Source organism: Pezoporus wallicus, unplaced genomic scaffold (assembly GCF_028554395.1).
Source record: "Pezoporus wallicus isolate ANWC-B61680 ecotype Strahan unplaced genomic scaffold, APGP_CSIRO_Pwel_v1 contig_8110, whole genome shotgun sequence".
Classification (NCBI taxonomy): Eukaryota; Metazoa; Chordata; class Aves; order Psittaciformes; family Psittacidae; genus Pezoporus; species Pezoporus wallicus.
This window is the reverse complement of record NW_026641787.1, coordinates 54,427-70,249: the sequence shown is the minus strand read 5'-3', so window position 1 is coordinate 70,249 and position 15,823 is coordinate 54,427. Positions and strand designations below refer to the sequence as shown.

General features: G+C 43.7%; 1 protein-coding gene across 7 annotated transcripts in view; it reads left to right on the top strand.

Moving 5' to 3' along the window:
- The first annotated feature begins 13,858 nt into the window (after positions 1-13,858).
- LOC130607864 (trinucleotide repeat-containing gene 6B protein-like) overlaps positions 13,859-15,823 on the top strand; it is a 42,426-nt gene continuing 40,461 nt past the window's right edge. For 4 of the 7 annotated variants that reach the window (XR_008974378.1, XR_008974377.1, XR_008974380.1 and 1 more), the window contains exon 1: positions 13,860-13,878. The gene's annotated coding sequence lies outside the window, so the exon portion shown is untranslated. Of the gene's footprint in view, positions 13,879-15,823 lie in introns of all 7 variants that reach the window. The other 3 variants (XR_008974384.1, XR_008974383.1, XR_008974382.1) reach the window with 1 other exon arrangement.

Here is a 15,823-nt window from a genome sequence, read left to right as displayed (position 1 = left end):
AGTTAATTAACTAATTAGCACCATGTTGAGATATATGGGCAGGTTTTCCAGGAAGTCCTCTATCTCTTTGTTTTTATGTCTTTGTTGCTTCATCTGGGGTGGAGTGACTTCAGAAGTAGTCCAGGAAGCTGATTACACTTGCCCTTCCTTTCCTCTGTGCTTATTTATTAACGTGCTTTACTTTCTCTTTCCTATGATGGATATGAGGACACTTTTCTTTAACCTTGTCAACTAACAGGATCTCCTTTCCAGAAAGATTCTCTCATCTGGTTTGAGTCGCTGTTTCATTTGTCTCATGAGTCTCTCTGTCTTTGGCTTCGTTTCCACACCAGATCTTGAAAGGTAGCATTCACCTGTTGTTTTTACATTCCTTCTCCTGTCACAGCAGTCAGTCTCATGCCTTGACTCCGGGGGCTAGTAGAATTCCTTAGGCTTATCACGCACTACTTAATTAGTTAATTTGAGAGAGCAGGCTTGCCTTCTTGCATGATATGAATCTGCTCCTTAAACTCAGCGTGACTCTTTGGGGATGCATGCAGCCTTGCCGATCCAGAGTGGATATTTCAGACACTGGTGGAACTTGTTCTTCCCTGAAGATAAGATCAGCTGAACTTGGACTATTTGGCTGCTCCTATGGCAACAGATCAGAGTCTGGGTGAGATGACCGCATTTATTTGGACTAGTCTTGCTAATTGTGGTTCTTGATGAGAGCTAGAAACCTGAGGCTGTGACCTGTAAAATGAATCTCTATCGCTCCTCAGATAAAGTGTGGTTGATGGTGCTGGGGGGCAGAGGGACAAGGAGTAGTGGTTATGAACTCTGTTGGAAGCCTTCTAGTAGAGGCTGAAGTACAGCAGTCTTCAAAGGAGTTGTCATTTGGTCCTTGCCCAAGACACCACCTCTTGCAACCAAGTCACTATCCTCCCAGCGGGGTGGGAAAGAGGGGAGACATTTGTTGTTCCATTGCCATTTTAAGGAATAAGAATAGCTCTCCTTGGCATCTGTGTCCTGATCCTGGACAATCCCAAGAAGACGCTGGTTCTCCCGATCTCCTTTACTCTGGCTTGTGAGCCCAGGTTTGCTGATCTGGCTGACATACCATGGGGCCTACACTTGCCTGGCTGAAAAACCATGGGTCCTGGTTTTGGACAGAGAGTAGTGAAGCTGTGGTTTGCAGCTCTTTCTTTCCGGCATGAAATGGTGAGTGGTTCTGAATGAGCCTCTTGGCTGAATGTATGCCTTCTGGCTTTCTTTGGTATGCATTTGTATATTTAATGTGTATGTGTCCAATGAGTTACACTGGAGACCTTTTTAAGTCAAACAAATAAACTGTATGTTACATTGAGATAGTTGGTTTATTGATGTTGCATTTAATTCCTCAGCTACAGTTGCTGCATTTGGGGTTTCTTTCTTGTCTATTTGTCAAGAACCTTGATTGTCTGAATTAGAGCAGGTTTCAGTGTAACACATGAACATCTCTGGTCAATGTTTGGCCGTGCTTGTTAAAAGATGTGTGGGCAGCTAAATTCCCCACAAGTGCAGCGTCCTGTGGCTTTGAGTACCTTGAAGAGAGACTAATTCATTCCTGCCCTCTAGTTGCTGGAGTAGGCTGTAGCAGATGTCCACTTCAGTTTTAATTCATTTTCTACTACCACTCTTTCCGACTGAACTGTATCTTGCTGCAGCTATAAATGCATCTGACAAAGTGCCACCTCTGTTTCCCTTTCCATTTTTCTTACATAATTTGTACCTATCAGCACTGACATTTCATTTATGAAACTGAGTCCCTCTGCTACATTTCGGTTTCACCTGGTACCGTGTAATCCTTGACATTTAAGTAACTCCCAAGCGCTTGTTTCCCCTGCTCCCTTTGTTTGTGTATACAAAAGCCTATTTTAAAATTCCTCACCATGTCTCAGAGTAAATCCAGCCTCAATTTTACCATTGGGCGTTAAGGTACATGAAAAAGCACTTGCAGTAAACAAAACCTTTGCCTTTCTTTCAGTGTTTAAAACCACATAGCAATTGCATTTGTACTGTTTGTTTAAGAGGAGTCTGTCTAATCCTAGCTCTTTTCACAGGGTAGGTCAGTGCTCTGTGGATCCTGAACCTCTTTTGTTATACTATTAGCACCACCGTCACTTTGTACCTCCTCTTTTTCTGCACTTGTTTTAGGGAGGCTCTCCAAGAAAGTAATATAAACTTGTCCTTCCCCTTGCTTCACTGCAACTTCAATACCACATTTTTCTCTGTTTTTTTGACACTTCTGTCTGTGCTTTTGCAAAATTAGGGAGCAGTCCAGGAATTAATGACCTCTTTGTGTCCCTACACCCTATGTCCCCTGTCCTTGGCCTGCTGAAGAAATGCAAATTCGGGAATCCTCATTAATAAGCAAGGCTTAGGAAAAGCACAGTTAGTTGGCTGTAGGAACCATCTTTGAAGAGCAGCAAGGCTGGCAGATGTTTACCTAACTCTTTGCACAACACCTATTTCTGATCTTTCCTGCAAGTCTGGGCACGTGTACTGGGGAGTTAGGGTATGGAAAACCCCAGCATAATGTACAGCACCTCAGCATCCCAATGTGGGCAAACTTGCCATGTTTTTCAGCAAGACAGTGAAGGAGGGGACAGCAGCTGAGAAGCGCCTGCACAAGAAGTTAAGGGCAGAGTAGCTGGTGTATCCTAAGTTGGTAACATAATGTGTCCATGTCTCAAGTTTTGAAGATGTTTCTAATACCACTTCTCTCTCCCTTTCCAGCCTGTCTGCCTGCAGTATCAACTTCTGCCTTTTCATCTGACTTGTTAGGGGTTGCTTTCTTTTTCTGAAACATTAAGATATGTCACTTATAGGAGAAGTGCAGGCATAAAACAGCTCTGCTGCTTGTCTCAGGTAGAAAGCAGCAGCTTCTAGATGATGGGGAGTGCTGAAAGCCGTGATTTCATAGACACTGGATGTGTGAAATTGCACATAACCAGGAAAACACAACCACAAGAATTCGTGCAGAAAGCATAGAGGCAAACTACAGCATGTGAATAATGAGGACTGTAGCTACTATAGAAGGACTGAAAACTAGAACATAAAAATGAGAGCTCACTAATGCATATACATAGAGCAGCATAGGGAAGGATCTGGTAGGTCAGGTTAAGGATACTTCCCATTTGTAAGTACTGACTGTATTCAGAGGGTCCTTTGCCTTTTTAACTTAAACTTTACTTAAGTTAACTTTAACTTAACTTAAAGCAAAAATGCTTCTGAGGAGCAAATTTCCAATGTGCAAGAAAAGTATGTTTCCCCAGTGGGCTGTGGCCTGATCAGCATTTTGCATGGGCTTGGGGGTGGATTTGGCACATTCCTGCTGTGGGCTCAGTGAACACCCATGTTTCTTCAGCAATGTGATTTACTGAACTCGAGTGGCTGTTACAGGAAGGATATTGCTTTCTGCAATCAGACTGAGAACCAACTGATTGCAGGATAAAGCACTGTTATCAGGACTCTTCAGCCTTTGTACTATGGCAGGTGTTGTGCCCTTTTATTTAAAAGTGCCTAAAGCAGTATTCCCAAGCCAAAGGCTAAAACACAAGACCTGAATGAACATAAGAACATGGAATGACAATGGAATGAGAACCCTTCTGCAACATCTGCATCCTTTTGATACGCTGGTGGAACACATTAGCCTATGGCGCCCCTGAACCGGATGCAGTATAATGGGAGGATGGAGAGTGGGCAGAAAAACTGAGCACACAAGAAAGAGCAGGCTGCTTACTTGAGCTGGATCCTACACCAAGCATTAAAAACAAAGGTTACGTCTTGCATGCCAACAGCGTGCGTGGGATAGGAATGTCAGCTGTCTGTATCCACAGAGCTGCAGCAGCCCAGGTCTGGGGTTTTGCACTCTTGGGATTGTGAAGAATACAGCTGTTATACCTCAGTGTTGATGTAGAAAGACCCTTGTGTCTGAGGCTCCCCCTAGGACACAAGAAAAGGTGTAAGTGCTGCAGGCTTGGTTATAAAGGGCAGAACTGTACTTGTCCCTTCTTGCATTGTTTTGTGCTTAAGACATGCAGGAGCTATTTTATTATTATTATGCTCTGGGTTTTCTGAAACTTCAGCACTAGAGGAAACAATAAGGAACTTCCAGGTAGCTGGGGACTAACTTCTGTGGAGGGGACACTTCCACAAAGAAAGATAATTAAAAGAAAAAGCTGCCTCCTGGAGAAATTACAGTATATTTGGTGAAACTCAGTGTGAAATCTCAAGGTGTGGATGTTAGACAACCTTAGGAAAAGGGCATTTACCTCAAGTGTTTGAGAAGAAAAGCTATTTAAACTTTGAAAGAGCTATTGGTTTTATTGTTGCAATATTTATGATCCTCTCTTTATAGGTCATGCAACCATTTCCTTAGTTATCCTTAATCTCCTACCAGAAATTCTTTCCCTTGGCTTGCAGTCTCCTTGTGCTGAGAACTTGCACTGCAGAAACAGAAAATAGCAAATCTAAACAAAGTGGGATCATTTTTAGCCGTCTTGCTAAGTGCACAACACATCTGCAGGAGGATCAATTGCTCTGATTTAGCATGGCCATTAGGAGCATTTTGCTGCACTGAAAGGAAGAAAATGGTTCTGTTTAGTGTCCTGAGGTATAACTGTAATAATCATAGACATTAGAGATGGAAAAGGCCACTAGGTCGTCTGGTCCATTGCCTCAGTACAATGCAAGGCAATTCACCAACGTACCTTTTCTGGGACTTGGTAAATTATTCTACCACTTGTTTGAGATTCTCCTTCACAGTCTAATAAATCTCATAGGAAGGAAGTTAAAAAATAACTTTTTGGAGATGTACAGTAGGTAGACATTCAGGCATTGCATGGAAAGAATGACCTGTCTCCTGGTTTATCAAAGCGTCTGCCATTGCCCTTTCACAATGAGGACACTGCAATATATTCACTTCCTTTGTTCTGTATTTATGACTGCAGCACTTCAATAAATCAAAAGTTTTCTGGAAGAAAAAGTTGGAACAGTCTCTACTGGTTTCTCACAATTTCCAAACCGCTTTTAAAGATGCTAATTCAGCTGTAGAGCTAGTTACGCTTCTGCAAATCCAGATTAATTTCCCTGCACCCAATGGGGTTACGCAGGGTTTACGCTGGATTTACACTGGAGTTACTGACAGCACAGTATGACCAACAGCTTCCTCTTTGCATCCAAGGAGACAGACTCACCAGAACAAAGAGAGAGACAGACAAGCACAGGCGCCAACTACAGATGCTGTACCCTGCAGCCAAAAGGAGGGTGTTGTTCCAGGCAGGCTCCATCTTGTTTCAAAATCGTCCACCTAAGTAGTGCTTGCCATAAGTAAGTGGGAATTCAGCTATGCACAGCAGTGTTTGTTAACACAAGGACACCCTTGGAAACGCTGTAGGATCTTTGCATTGAATATTGCTGCAAAAGCAATTGCTGCATGAGGCGGTCTTCTGAAGGAACTGGTCTCCCTTGATAAACACAGCCTCCTTGTCTTCTTAAACACAGCCCTAGTCTTGAACTTCTTGGAAGAGTAGCTTAAACGTGTATTTGCCATGCTCTTTGTGCACTAGCACTACTCGGTGGAAACAGGACCGTAAGTTACAATAGACACAAAGGCTGGTTTAGACTCCATAAAATCATTCATGATGGTAAGGAATCCAGCAGCAGAAATCAAGTGTGGTCCATGCAGTGTCAGCAAACAGACTAGATCTGTACTGCTGAGGGCTCTTGAGAAGGAACATCTTTCTTTTCAGCAAGTTCCTTGAATCCAGAACAAGAGTCATAAAAGAAAGAACATTTTGCTCTTTCAGGGAAAAAAAACCAAAGTAGCGCAAAACAGAATGCAAGCCCCAGCAAACTGTTGACTTTCCTCTAGCAATTTAGGGCAGGATTAGGAGGAAAACCCCAGGGTTTTTGCTCGCTTTCTCCCAAGTGAGGGAGAGAGAACCCGGTGTTTTGAGAGGGGCCATTTGCACATGATGAAATCCACTGGAATCTTGATTACCTTACCTTCCTCATGCAAAAAGAAAATGGCACAGTAGGCCAAATACTGCTGTAGCCCCTGAGCAAATGGGTCTTCCTCCATCTGTTCCTGGTGCAGTTTATCAGTTCCTCCCAAGACTGCTCCCAGGAGTCAGCCTAAGTTCTTTGCCCACACAGCCCCACCTCAACCTCCCAGCAGCTGATCCCGTGGCAGCCACAGGGAAGCTGCTGGCAGATTTCCACCAAGGAGGTGACACAGAAAGCTGTACTCACGAGCCTGAACTGATTTTGCTGCCAACCATTGCAGAAGCAGAGCTGGGACAGAGAGTGAGTCATGGGGTTTGCAAGCAGTCAGGTTTGAGTCGTAAAGAAGAAAGAGCGTGGCCCACCCAGCTTTGCCGTTCTTTGTTCCTGCAGCTGCCAGAGGCAGTCATGGGAACCCTGCTGCTGCTGCCTTCCTCTGGGCTCACCCCACCTCACGTGAGGTGACCCTGGCCATTTTCCTGCGCAGCTCTTTCTCCTGGAGCTCCTAGCCATTGTGGTGTTGGTCTCCCTTCTACCTCTCCACACAGCTATGAGTCTTTGCCAGGGACTCCCTGCAGCTGATCAGGGATGATGCAAGGGCAAGGAGAAGCCTGCAGCTGATGAGAGCTCTGTGTGAGGGACAAAATACACCCTTTTGTGAGCAATACTAGCCCTAGATCCAAGAAACCTCCCATATAGCTTCCCACTCCCTGGCACATAGTATCTTCCCCACATTTTTCCCACCACCATTCTCATTCTGCTTTGTATTGAGATTTTCAATGGCTTTTTTTTTTTCTGTATTTTTTTTATCTATCACAATTTTATGCTTGTTTTCTCCTCCATCTTTCTTAAGATGCTTCCTTCTTTAGTTAACTCTTTCTGTCTTTGCATCCTGGCATGACTGACTCCAGCCCTTTTGCAAGTCCCAGTGTCCTGGATTCAGCTACAGCAGTCAGTTAACAGTCCAGGTAAACACTCGGGGATGGGTTTTTTTTTTTTTCTTTTTGTTTGGTTTGGGGTTTGGATTTTCTTTTTAATAAAGAAATGTAACTCATGTTTCCCCATCAAACACCAGTTAGGAAATTTTCAGAAGAAAAGGAAGCCTGTGAAGGGGGAATAATATAAGCATCATCTAAAGTGTGGGAGTTCAATCAGTCAAATTGAAGCTTTAAATCCCTAATCAAAACTGACAGCAACCTTTGTGTGTTTTTCTTTTTCACCTGGCCCGCCTGAAGGAGGCACAGTTTCCCACACCCTAGAAAAAGAAACTGGTTCCCTCTCCCCACGTTTTCTGTCCAGCATTCTGCACACCCCACCATACAATCCTACAGTAACTCTTCCATTTTCCCCTGCTCTCCAGGCCCCACTCCTTGTTTTATCACAGGTTTTCCTTGCAGAGTGATAGTCCTGCTCACTGTCTGTCTCCAGCTCACCAGACCAAAGAAGGACAGCACTGTGCTGGTGGTATTGCTTTCAGTCCTGCTGACAAGCGCTGTGCTTTTTGCTATGGACAGCCTCACTTCCACAGACTATCCAGCTTGCTTTGATCTCATTAATAATAAAGGAGAATGGGAGCCCTTTTGAATATGAGGAAAGAGCTTGAGTTAAAAAATTAAACAGCATACCCAATTAATTAGAACCACAGCAAAGTCTTGGTAAACTGCCATCCTAAATTACTATACAACTCCCAGAAAATAATAATGAAAAAAAAATATTTGTATGCTCTTGCTGTCCTAATAAGAGTTTGGGATAGGACAGGCAGGAGCTTTCCCCACTATTGATTATCCACTTGTGATATTATGAGATGTAGGTTCCTTATTCCCTTCTTGCAAGTGTAGGGGCATATATACACCCATAGCTCCTGGGGCACAGGGAAGGAGCTGGCAGGTTATGTCCAGCCCTCTGCTTTCTTCCAAACTTGATTCTTCCATTTTGATGGGGCTGGGTGACATAAATCAGTACATAAATGAGCATTGACCATGAAACTGGCTAACCTGGGACAAATAAAAACTCTGGCATAGATCTAAACCTTGGAAAATGGAGGAAGCGCCTGTAGCGGTTACCCTATGTCTAGCTGTAAAATTCTAAGCTGTCTTGATGATGAAGGTGGACCTGTGACAATAAAATACTGTAATTGCTTTCACATAGCTACACTTCAGTTTTCGTTTAGGTTCAGCTAAAGGTGACTCCAAACAGTTTTGCACAGGCTGCTATTGATGTGGAGTATCATAGCTCTAACCCAGTTGTTCAGTGGGGAGGTTAAAAGGTAAATAAAATCTTGTCTGAAGAGCTCCATGACCTCTACCCTCAGCAGAACTGCTCCAGTCCTAGCTAATAATTCCTGTGTGCATGCTGGTTCACTTTCAGCACTGAAAACAGAATGCAGGCGTCTTCCTCTGCCGACAGAGTGAAACAAATGAAGAGGAAAAAAAAAGATTGTTTGGGTAAAAAATACCATACCATTCAAAGCATTTTTCCTAATTGCACTTTTTCCATTAAAAAAACCCACATGTTAACATTGTTTTCTGAAAATGGCAATATTTAAAATAGCTTCAAGAAATGTTAATGAAGCATTGTTTTAATTTTGCCTCCAGGAAAAAAAAAACAAAGTACTATTATAAATTGTTCTCCATTTAAAATCACTGCCATCATATTAGTAATTTCTTCCCTTCAGCTGTGGGCTGACAACCATCTCTTCTCCCCTCTTCCTTCCAACAGTATTATGTGAGCATCACAGCACAACAAACTGAAACTTCTGCTAAGCACTTTGCCCAAGACATGCATAAACTGCTCTTGTTTCTATTGCAACTGCATGTCTTTCCTGGGTATGACACATAAAAGTAGGTTATGTCAAAATAAGCTTATTATATTAAGAACAGTTATAGATGTGGATATGTCTGTCTGGGGCATAAAGCTCAGATCCTGAACACCAGCTGTCATTAAAAATACTTTACTTTTAAAAAAAAGCAGGAATGCTAGCACTAAGCACCTGACCAACCTACACGTTTGAAAATTACATTTTACATTTATCTCCCTAATTTTTTCATGCTATTTCATTAGATTCTAGTTTTTTGGGTTTTTTGGTTTTTTTTTACTTTTTTCCTTAAATTGCTCTTTTCTGTTTGTTCTCTGCTGTTATAGGTGACCTAGAAAGAAAAAATTGGGTTGAAATCTGTTCCTCTTCTCTTTTTTTAAATACAAATCCTTTTTTCCTATCCCCATTTTTACAACTCCCAGGCATATGAAGTATTCCTGCCCCTCTCTCTTGCTTGTTCCCTGAAAAGCTGTGTAAAGGATGCAGGAGAATCATTGAGAAATCTTCTCAGCACTCAGTTGAAGGAATGGGTAATGCTGAATCCTTAGCAGATATCGTTCCTGAAAGCAGTTATTAGGATAAGTACTTTTAAATAAGAATAATTGGTAGGCTAAACAGTATCAAAATGTTTCCAAATATTCATGATTTATTCCTTTGGTATTTGATGTCATGTCTGCTGAAACGTACTGAAGTCTTCTAGGAAAAGGACAGATAAAAAGACAGCTTTCAGGGGACAGAAATAAGCAAGAGAATAATCCAATCAGCCTGTCTTTATATATAACAAGAGAACATCAATTCTTCTGTTACTTTTGTACAAATCATCTTTTTAACAACGGCCATCTTTTCCAGTGCTGTCTGCATTTAGTCACAGATAAAGTACAGCTTTATACTCTATGCTAAACAGCACATTTCATGCCAGAGCATTTAAACATAATGCACATAAAGAGCATCAGCATACATTTTACTGTGGCTTTCCAAGAAGTAACCATCTTAATGGCAATGCGGGTAACTACCCAGTTACTTTCTGTGCCCAGTAGATAGCTGCTGCTTAAAGCAGCTGAAGTAGCTGTTTTGAAAAACCCTGAAGCAGAAAAAAGACAGGGTTAGCCTTTTTTCAGTATCAGTAAACACTGAAAAGGCTGGTTTTCAGTATTAGTAGCTTTTAGTGTCCAGGTACCTCAATGAACTATCCAGAGTTCACTGAGCTACATTAATTCAAAAAGCCTAACAAGCCTATAAAAAAAAGATGTTACAGCACTGACTGTTGGAAATAATAAACCAGTATCAGATCTAAATCCCCTTTCAACTATGAATATCAAAGCAGTACCTAAAGCTGCTGCTTTGATATTTGAAGTTCACTGTAGTGAACTCTGAAAGCAATTCTATGGTGTTTTGTCCCCTCTCATTCCAGCTTTCAGAAATGTCCCAGCTGGATACACTCCTTGTTTAGAGAAGTCGATGCACACAGTCTTTTCCCATACTATGTATCCCTGCCAGGTGCAGTTTTGTCTCTCTGTTACCACAGGTATACTTAATTTTAGAAACGAAGAGGCAATGTATTTTCACAGCACAAGGAGGTGAGATTGGAATAGTCCAAAGGTTGTGGAATTGACCCCAACGCTGAAGTGTGTCTGTCTCTCAGGCTGCACTCCCTGTGAGGTTTGATCCTTCAAGACGTTTGCAGGCAGGGTCCCAGCCTGCTTCTGCTGAAGCCAAAAGGAGCACATTCATACTGCAGTGTATGTTCCCCCGAGCTTCAATGGTCTTTCACATCACTTCTCCACCGCAGAGGAAAAATCTTCCAAAAGTCCTCACCCCAAAGAAGCCAACCTTTCCCAGCACCTGGAAATGCACCCCAGTGGTAGTGTAACACTGACATCCAGTGGATGAAGAAATGCAATTTCACACATTTGGAAAGAAGTGGCAATGCGGGAAGTATGAAAAAAAGAGGAAGAACTATTTTGTTCATAAAAGTTTGGACTTTGTGAGAGCCAGGAACTAGCCTGGGATCCTCCCCAAACCCACAGGTGACCCCGGGTGGGAACTTCTGTGTCATCCATTATAATTTCAGACAAACCAACAAAATCTGCTTGCTTCCTACAGGTCAAATTTGTTCTGCTGTGCGAAACTACAGGGATGATGAAGCCTGGTATTTTTGCTCCTCTGTAATGAAAATGTCTGGTTTCCTCGGCTTATCCTAAATAAATCACACTGCTTCACGTTGCCTGCCATGTCCTGCCACAAGTGCATCAAACCCTGAGCAAGACAGATGAATCTGCAAAAGAGCACCAGTAGGGGGAAAGGAAATCTAAAAAGGAAAAATAATTTTTGACTTATAACAAAGACAATGTCAGCATTTTGAATGTGTCCTCTCACAGTGCATGCAATCTGTACTCTCAGTATATTAGTGATTTCTGCTTACAAGAAGAAAAATACACGTGAATATAGACAGGATATAGATAGTTCCTCCTCAGTTAATAAAAAATGAGGATCAGAAGTCAGTTGCATCCCCAGTTTATACTACTATTTCATATTGATTTACACATTTGCATTCCTTAAAGCACTACAGCAACAAGGATGTATATACCTGGTATAAAGTCTTATTCATATTAAGAGGGCTCTTCCCCCCCCCCCCCAATCAATGCAAAAATCAATTACTATTGCTGAATGGGGAAGCCATCAAACGATTCACTGCTCTTTACTGACTTGTGTAGCCTGGGTTCACGTGGATCTTGCCTGCTGTCCCTGCCAGCAACACACATTGTTTTGCTCTGCTGACAGCTGTCCCTCCTGGTGATGACTAACCTGTGAAGAGCTCTATGGCTCTTCCAAGACAGATCATGTTTTCACTGAACACCCATAGACCTGTTCACCAATATGACAGGCACATCACATCTCTATAGTTCTCTCTTTGGCACCAAAACAGTATTTTCAGCTGCCCCGCTATTCTGCTGATCAGGTCCTAACAGGATTCTCCGGAGGAGATCAAATGAAAACATTGCACTGGCATGCAGCCCTGGGTGAGGTCAGGAAGTGACAGCCATTAAGACAACAGTAGTCTTCAAAAATACCGGAAAATAAGGAGAATAAGCATAAAATTTGGTACAGCAACCCTCTGTCTCCTCCTAGTGTAACCTCCACATACTCTTGGTGCTTTCGCTCCCTATTTCAGACTTCCACGCTCCTCTGGCCATGCTCTTCTGCTCTGCTAATACTAAACCCTTCTTTGTCTCATGTGGGCCCTGCTTATACATATTCCATTTTTGCATCTTCCATTTTCTACCCTTTCTGAGATCCGGCAGCTTTGCCCCATGCCTGCTCTCCAGAACTTTCCAGCCCCAGGCTAACACTCCTGCACCTCACCCCTGGCTTCACATCACCTCCCAGTATACCTCTTTACAGCAAGGGTGGTAAAATACAGGCACAGGTTGACCAGAGAGGTGGTAGATGTGCCATCCCTAGAGACATTCAACGCCAGGCTGGATGTGCCTCTGGGCAACCTGATCTAGTTGATGATGTCCCTGTTCATTGCAGGGGGTTGGACTAGATGGCCTTCCAACCCAAGCTGTTCTATGATTCCCAGGTAAGTAAGTGTCCCCAGACCAGCCCCCACCTCACCCTCCCACTGCCATATCCCTGCAGCCCTGTTTCTGGCTCAGCCCACTCCATAGAAACTGATGATCAGTGTTTATTTTTAACAGTTACGTTTATGAATGATACTGTAGTCACTGCAAAATTCACAGCTTCCATCTGAAAATTTTAAGTCATTTTCAGCCCAGAGAGCCTACATAATGAAGAGACTGTTGATATTCCAGACCAAACTACCTGGAACACCACAGCCCGCAAAGCATCAGCCCTTATTCCAAAGGAAAACACAGCTGGCTGTCAGAGCATGAAGGACAAAACACCACATCGTGGGAGCTGACAGCCAAGCTTCTCTCAGCTCTAATGAACCCCCGACTCCACCCAGGACATGTAGAGCCCGTGCTGGCTGCATAATCAGCCCAGCCCGGATCACTGGCCACCCCTAGGCTGGCCTGAGGCCTGGGGGCCTGCCTGCTCAGCAATGGCAAGCCCTGAGGGAGCAGGGATTGCAGCCTTTCAGTACTTCAAAGGGGCTGTGAGAAAGACCGGGAAGGACTATTTTGCAGGGCCTGTTGCGATAGGATAAGGGGTGATGGTTTTAAACTAGAAGAAGGAGATTCAGTATGGATGTGAGGAAAAGATCTTTTACAGTGTTAAAACACTGGCACAGGGTGCCCAAATAGGTGGTGGATGCACCATCCCTGGAGATATTCAAGGCCAGGCTGGATGTGGCTCTGGGCAATCTGGTCTAGTTCAAACTAGTTTATTCAGATGTCCCTGCTCATTGCAGGGGGGGTGGACTGTATGACCTTTACCTTCAAAGATCATCCTTCCAACCCAATCCCCTCATTCCCCCTCCCTCTCTCCCCGAGCGGGCCGCGAGCCTCACTCCCTCCTTCCCTCCCTCTCTCCTTCCCTCCCTCTCTCCTTCTCTCTCTCTCTCCCTCAGCGCCCTTCCCGCCCTCAGGACCCTCCCGCCGCCTCTGAGGGGGTCTTTGGCGCAGGGCGCGCACGCCCCTACCCCACCCCCCGAGCTGCACCGCTACGGGGGGCGGGAGGGAGGAAAGGAGAGGCCGGGCCGGCGGGAGGGGCCCCGAGGGGCGCTACCCCAGCGACGCCGGGGCTGCTGCTCGCTTCCCATCCCCACCGCGGCGAGCGCTTGTCCCGGGGCAGAGCAGGGCTCGCACCGCCCCTCCCCGCCACCGAAGGTGTACCCCCCTCAGGTTTTCCCGACAGGGCCCCGTCGGGACGCCTGGGCGACCCCAAGGCCGCTCCCCGGAGCCGTGGTGCGCAGCGCCGTGCGCTCGGCTGGCTGCCGAGCCCCGGGAAGAGACGCCCGTACGGCTGCTCGCCCAGAACGGGCAAAACGTACAACGGCGGAAGGGCTGTGAGAAGCCTTTTTGCGGCTGGGGTTGAAAAGTGCTTTGGTGTGACGTGGGGACAATGCTGAGGTTACGTTGATGCCGCTACAAACAGCGCTGGATATGTTGCTAGTTAAAATGCGTGTATGGGGATGGGAGGGAGGAGTGACCAGGCTCAGAGGTGTGTCCCAGGCAAGGGGATAGGAAAAAAAAAAGTTTCCCCAGCTGTTTGTAGCAAAATGAGCGAGTGTTTGTGGAGACACTTCACCGGTTGTGGGTAACACTGCTTGTAGCATGGTATCTCACAAGCTCAAATCTTGCTGCGTGAAAATGCATGTAGGAGTATCTACTACAGGGTACAACTGAGGCTTGTTGAATAAAACCAAGTTTCAACAAAGTGTTTTCCTAGCCAAAACAGACTTGCTGGCTACTGTAAACAGTACTTCGTTTCCTCATGTTTAACATTTCACTATCATGAAGAATATTTGTTGAGATATCTCCATAAAATTAACTCTCTTTTCTTGCAATCCATAGTATTACATTTAATCATGATTTGCTAGATTTCAATGTTGCGTTTTCATCCCCTTCAAAAACTCGGAATCTTCCTGAGAAAGAAGTAGGTAGATCTTTGGAGTTTGTATTGGTCCTTCTTTGAAAAGTCTGATTCACTTAGTATTTTTCAGTAATACTGCTACCCAGATGAGTTGGGTTTTAGTTTCTACTACTAGCGTTGGCAGAGGTAATACCTTAGATTTGTGGGGTTATTAGATACGTGCACAAATTCAGCTAACTTTGTAGTTTGCCTCCACTGAAGTTCTTCAACAATTCCCTCATCTCCCATGGTGACTCTCTCTGATGGCATGTGCAGCTGGTGAGAAGCTGGGTGGTCTATGATTTCATCTGCTGCATTACCTGGGGTCTTGAATTTAAGGATAAGGTCAAGTTTTATTATGTGATCCATCGTTAGTGCCAGGACAGCCATGTAGGTGTATCTCAAGGAGTGGTTTGTTAAGGGTGACTTTTTAACTGTGTTTAACTAACCTGCGGGTAAAACTGATCAATTCTGCAGTGAAGAAATCACCCCTGCAAAAACTTAGGGCTGGGGAAGGGGGAACAGAGCCTACAGTGTGTGCTAGCTTTTCTGCTGTGAAGTTTTAGGAGCAACAAGGTGTAGGCACATCTTTCTGTGTATTAACTAGGTGAGGCTATCACAACACCTTTTCCTTTCATCTTGGTAAGCTATATGTAAATGAGTATGGGTTTCATGAATATGCATTTTTATGTAAAACAATACAAACGTAAAGAATTAGCTCAGAAGTTTCAGTGCAAATTGGTAAAATTCTAATGGGCATCCTTCATTAGTGAACTTGGTCTTGGTTTCTGTTTTCTCATAATGTTGTTACTTGGATGCTTAGTAAAGGGAATCACTTCAACTGTGTAATGTGAAAGTCCTGGAAAAACCCCCAAAACTTCATAAAACAGTCATTGTGTCTTTGTTAGACAGCCTAGCAGCTCTATAGCTGCTAATTTAGCTGGAAATCTAATCCTTCATTTAAATGATTACCTCAAATGTTTGGAAATAAAAATCTTGGAACTGTGAATCACAAAAAAAAAAGCTTTATTTATCCAAGTTTGTGTGACTGAATAGTCCAGTAAAACATTTAGGTAGAATGTGTGTCATGGCTTTGCTTGGTGATGAGTGTTTGATCATTAAAACTTGAAGTTGGAGGATGACTTGAAGGGGAGAGAGCTTTAGGAGAGAATTTTGCATAGTTCTGAGGTAGTGTGTTTTACTTTAGATCTGCCTCCTGACATAGGAAGTAGGAAACTAGAAATAAATATGTTTTGCAGAAGTAATGCATAATATACTTCATATATAGAGATATCCGTCTAGAGCAATGGGATGAATAGCTGCATCCAGAATGACAGAAAGAATTGAACTACAGAATAAGTAATTTGAAAATATGTTCAAATGGGTTTGTTCTTTTATGGTTTTGAGTGGTGGTTTGTTTTTTTTTTCCTCCAGTAAAACTAG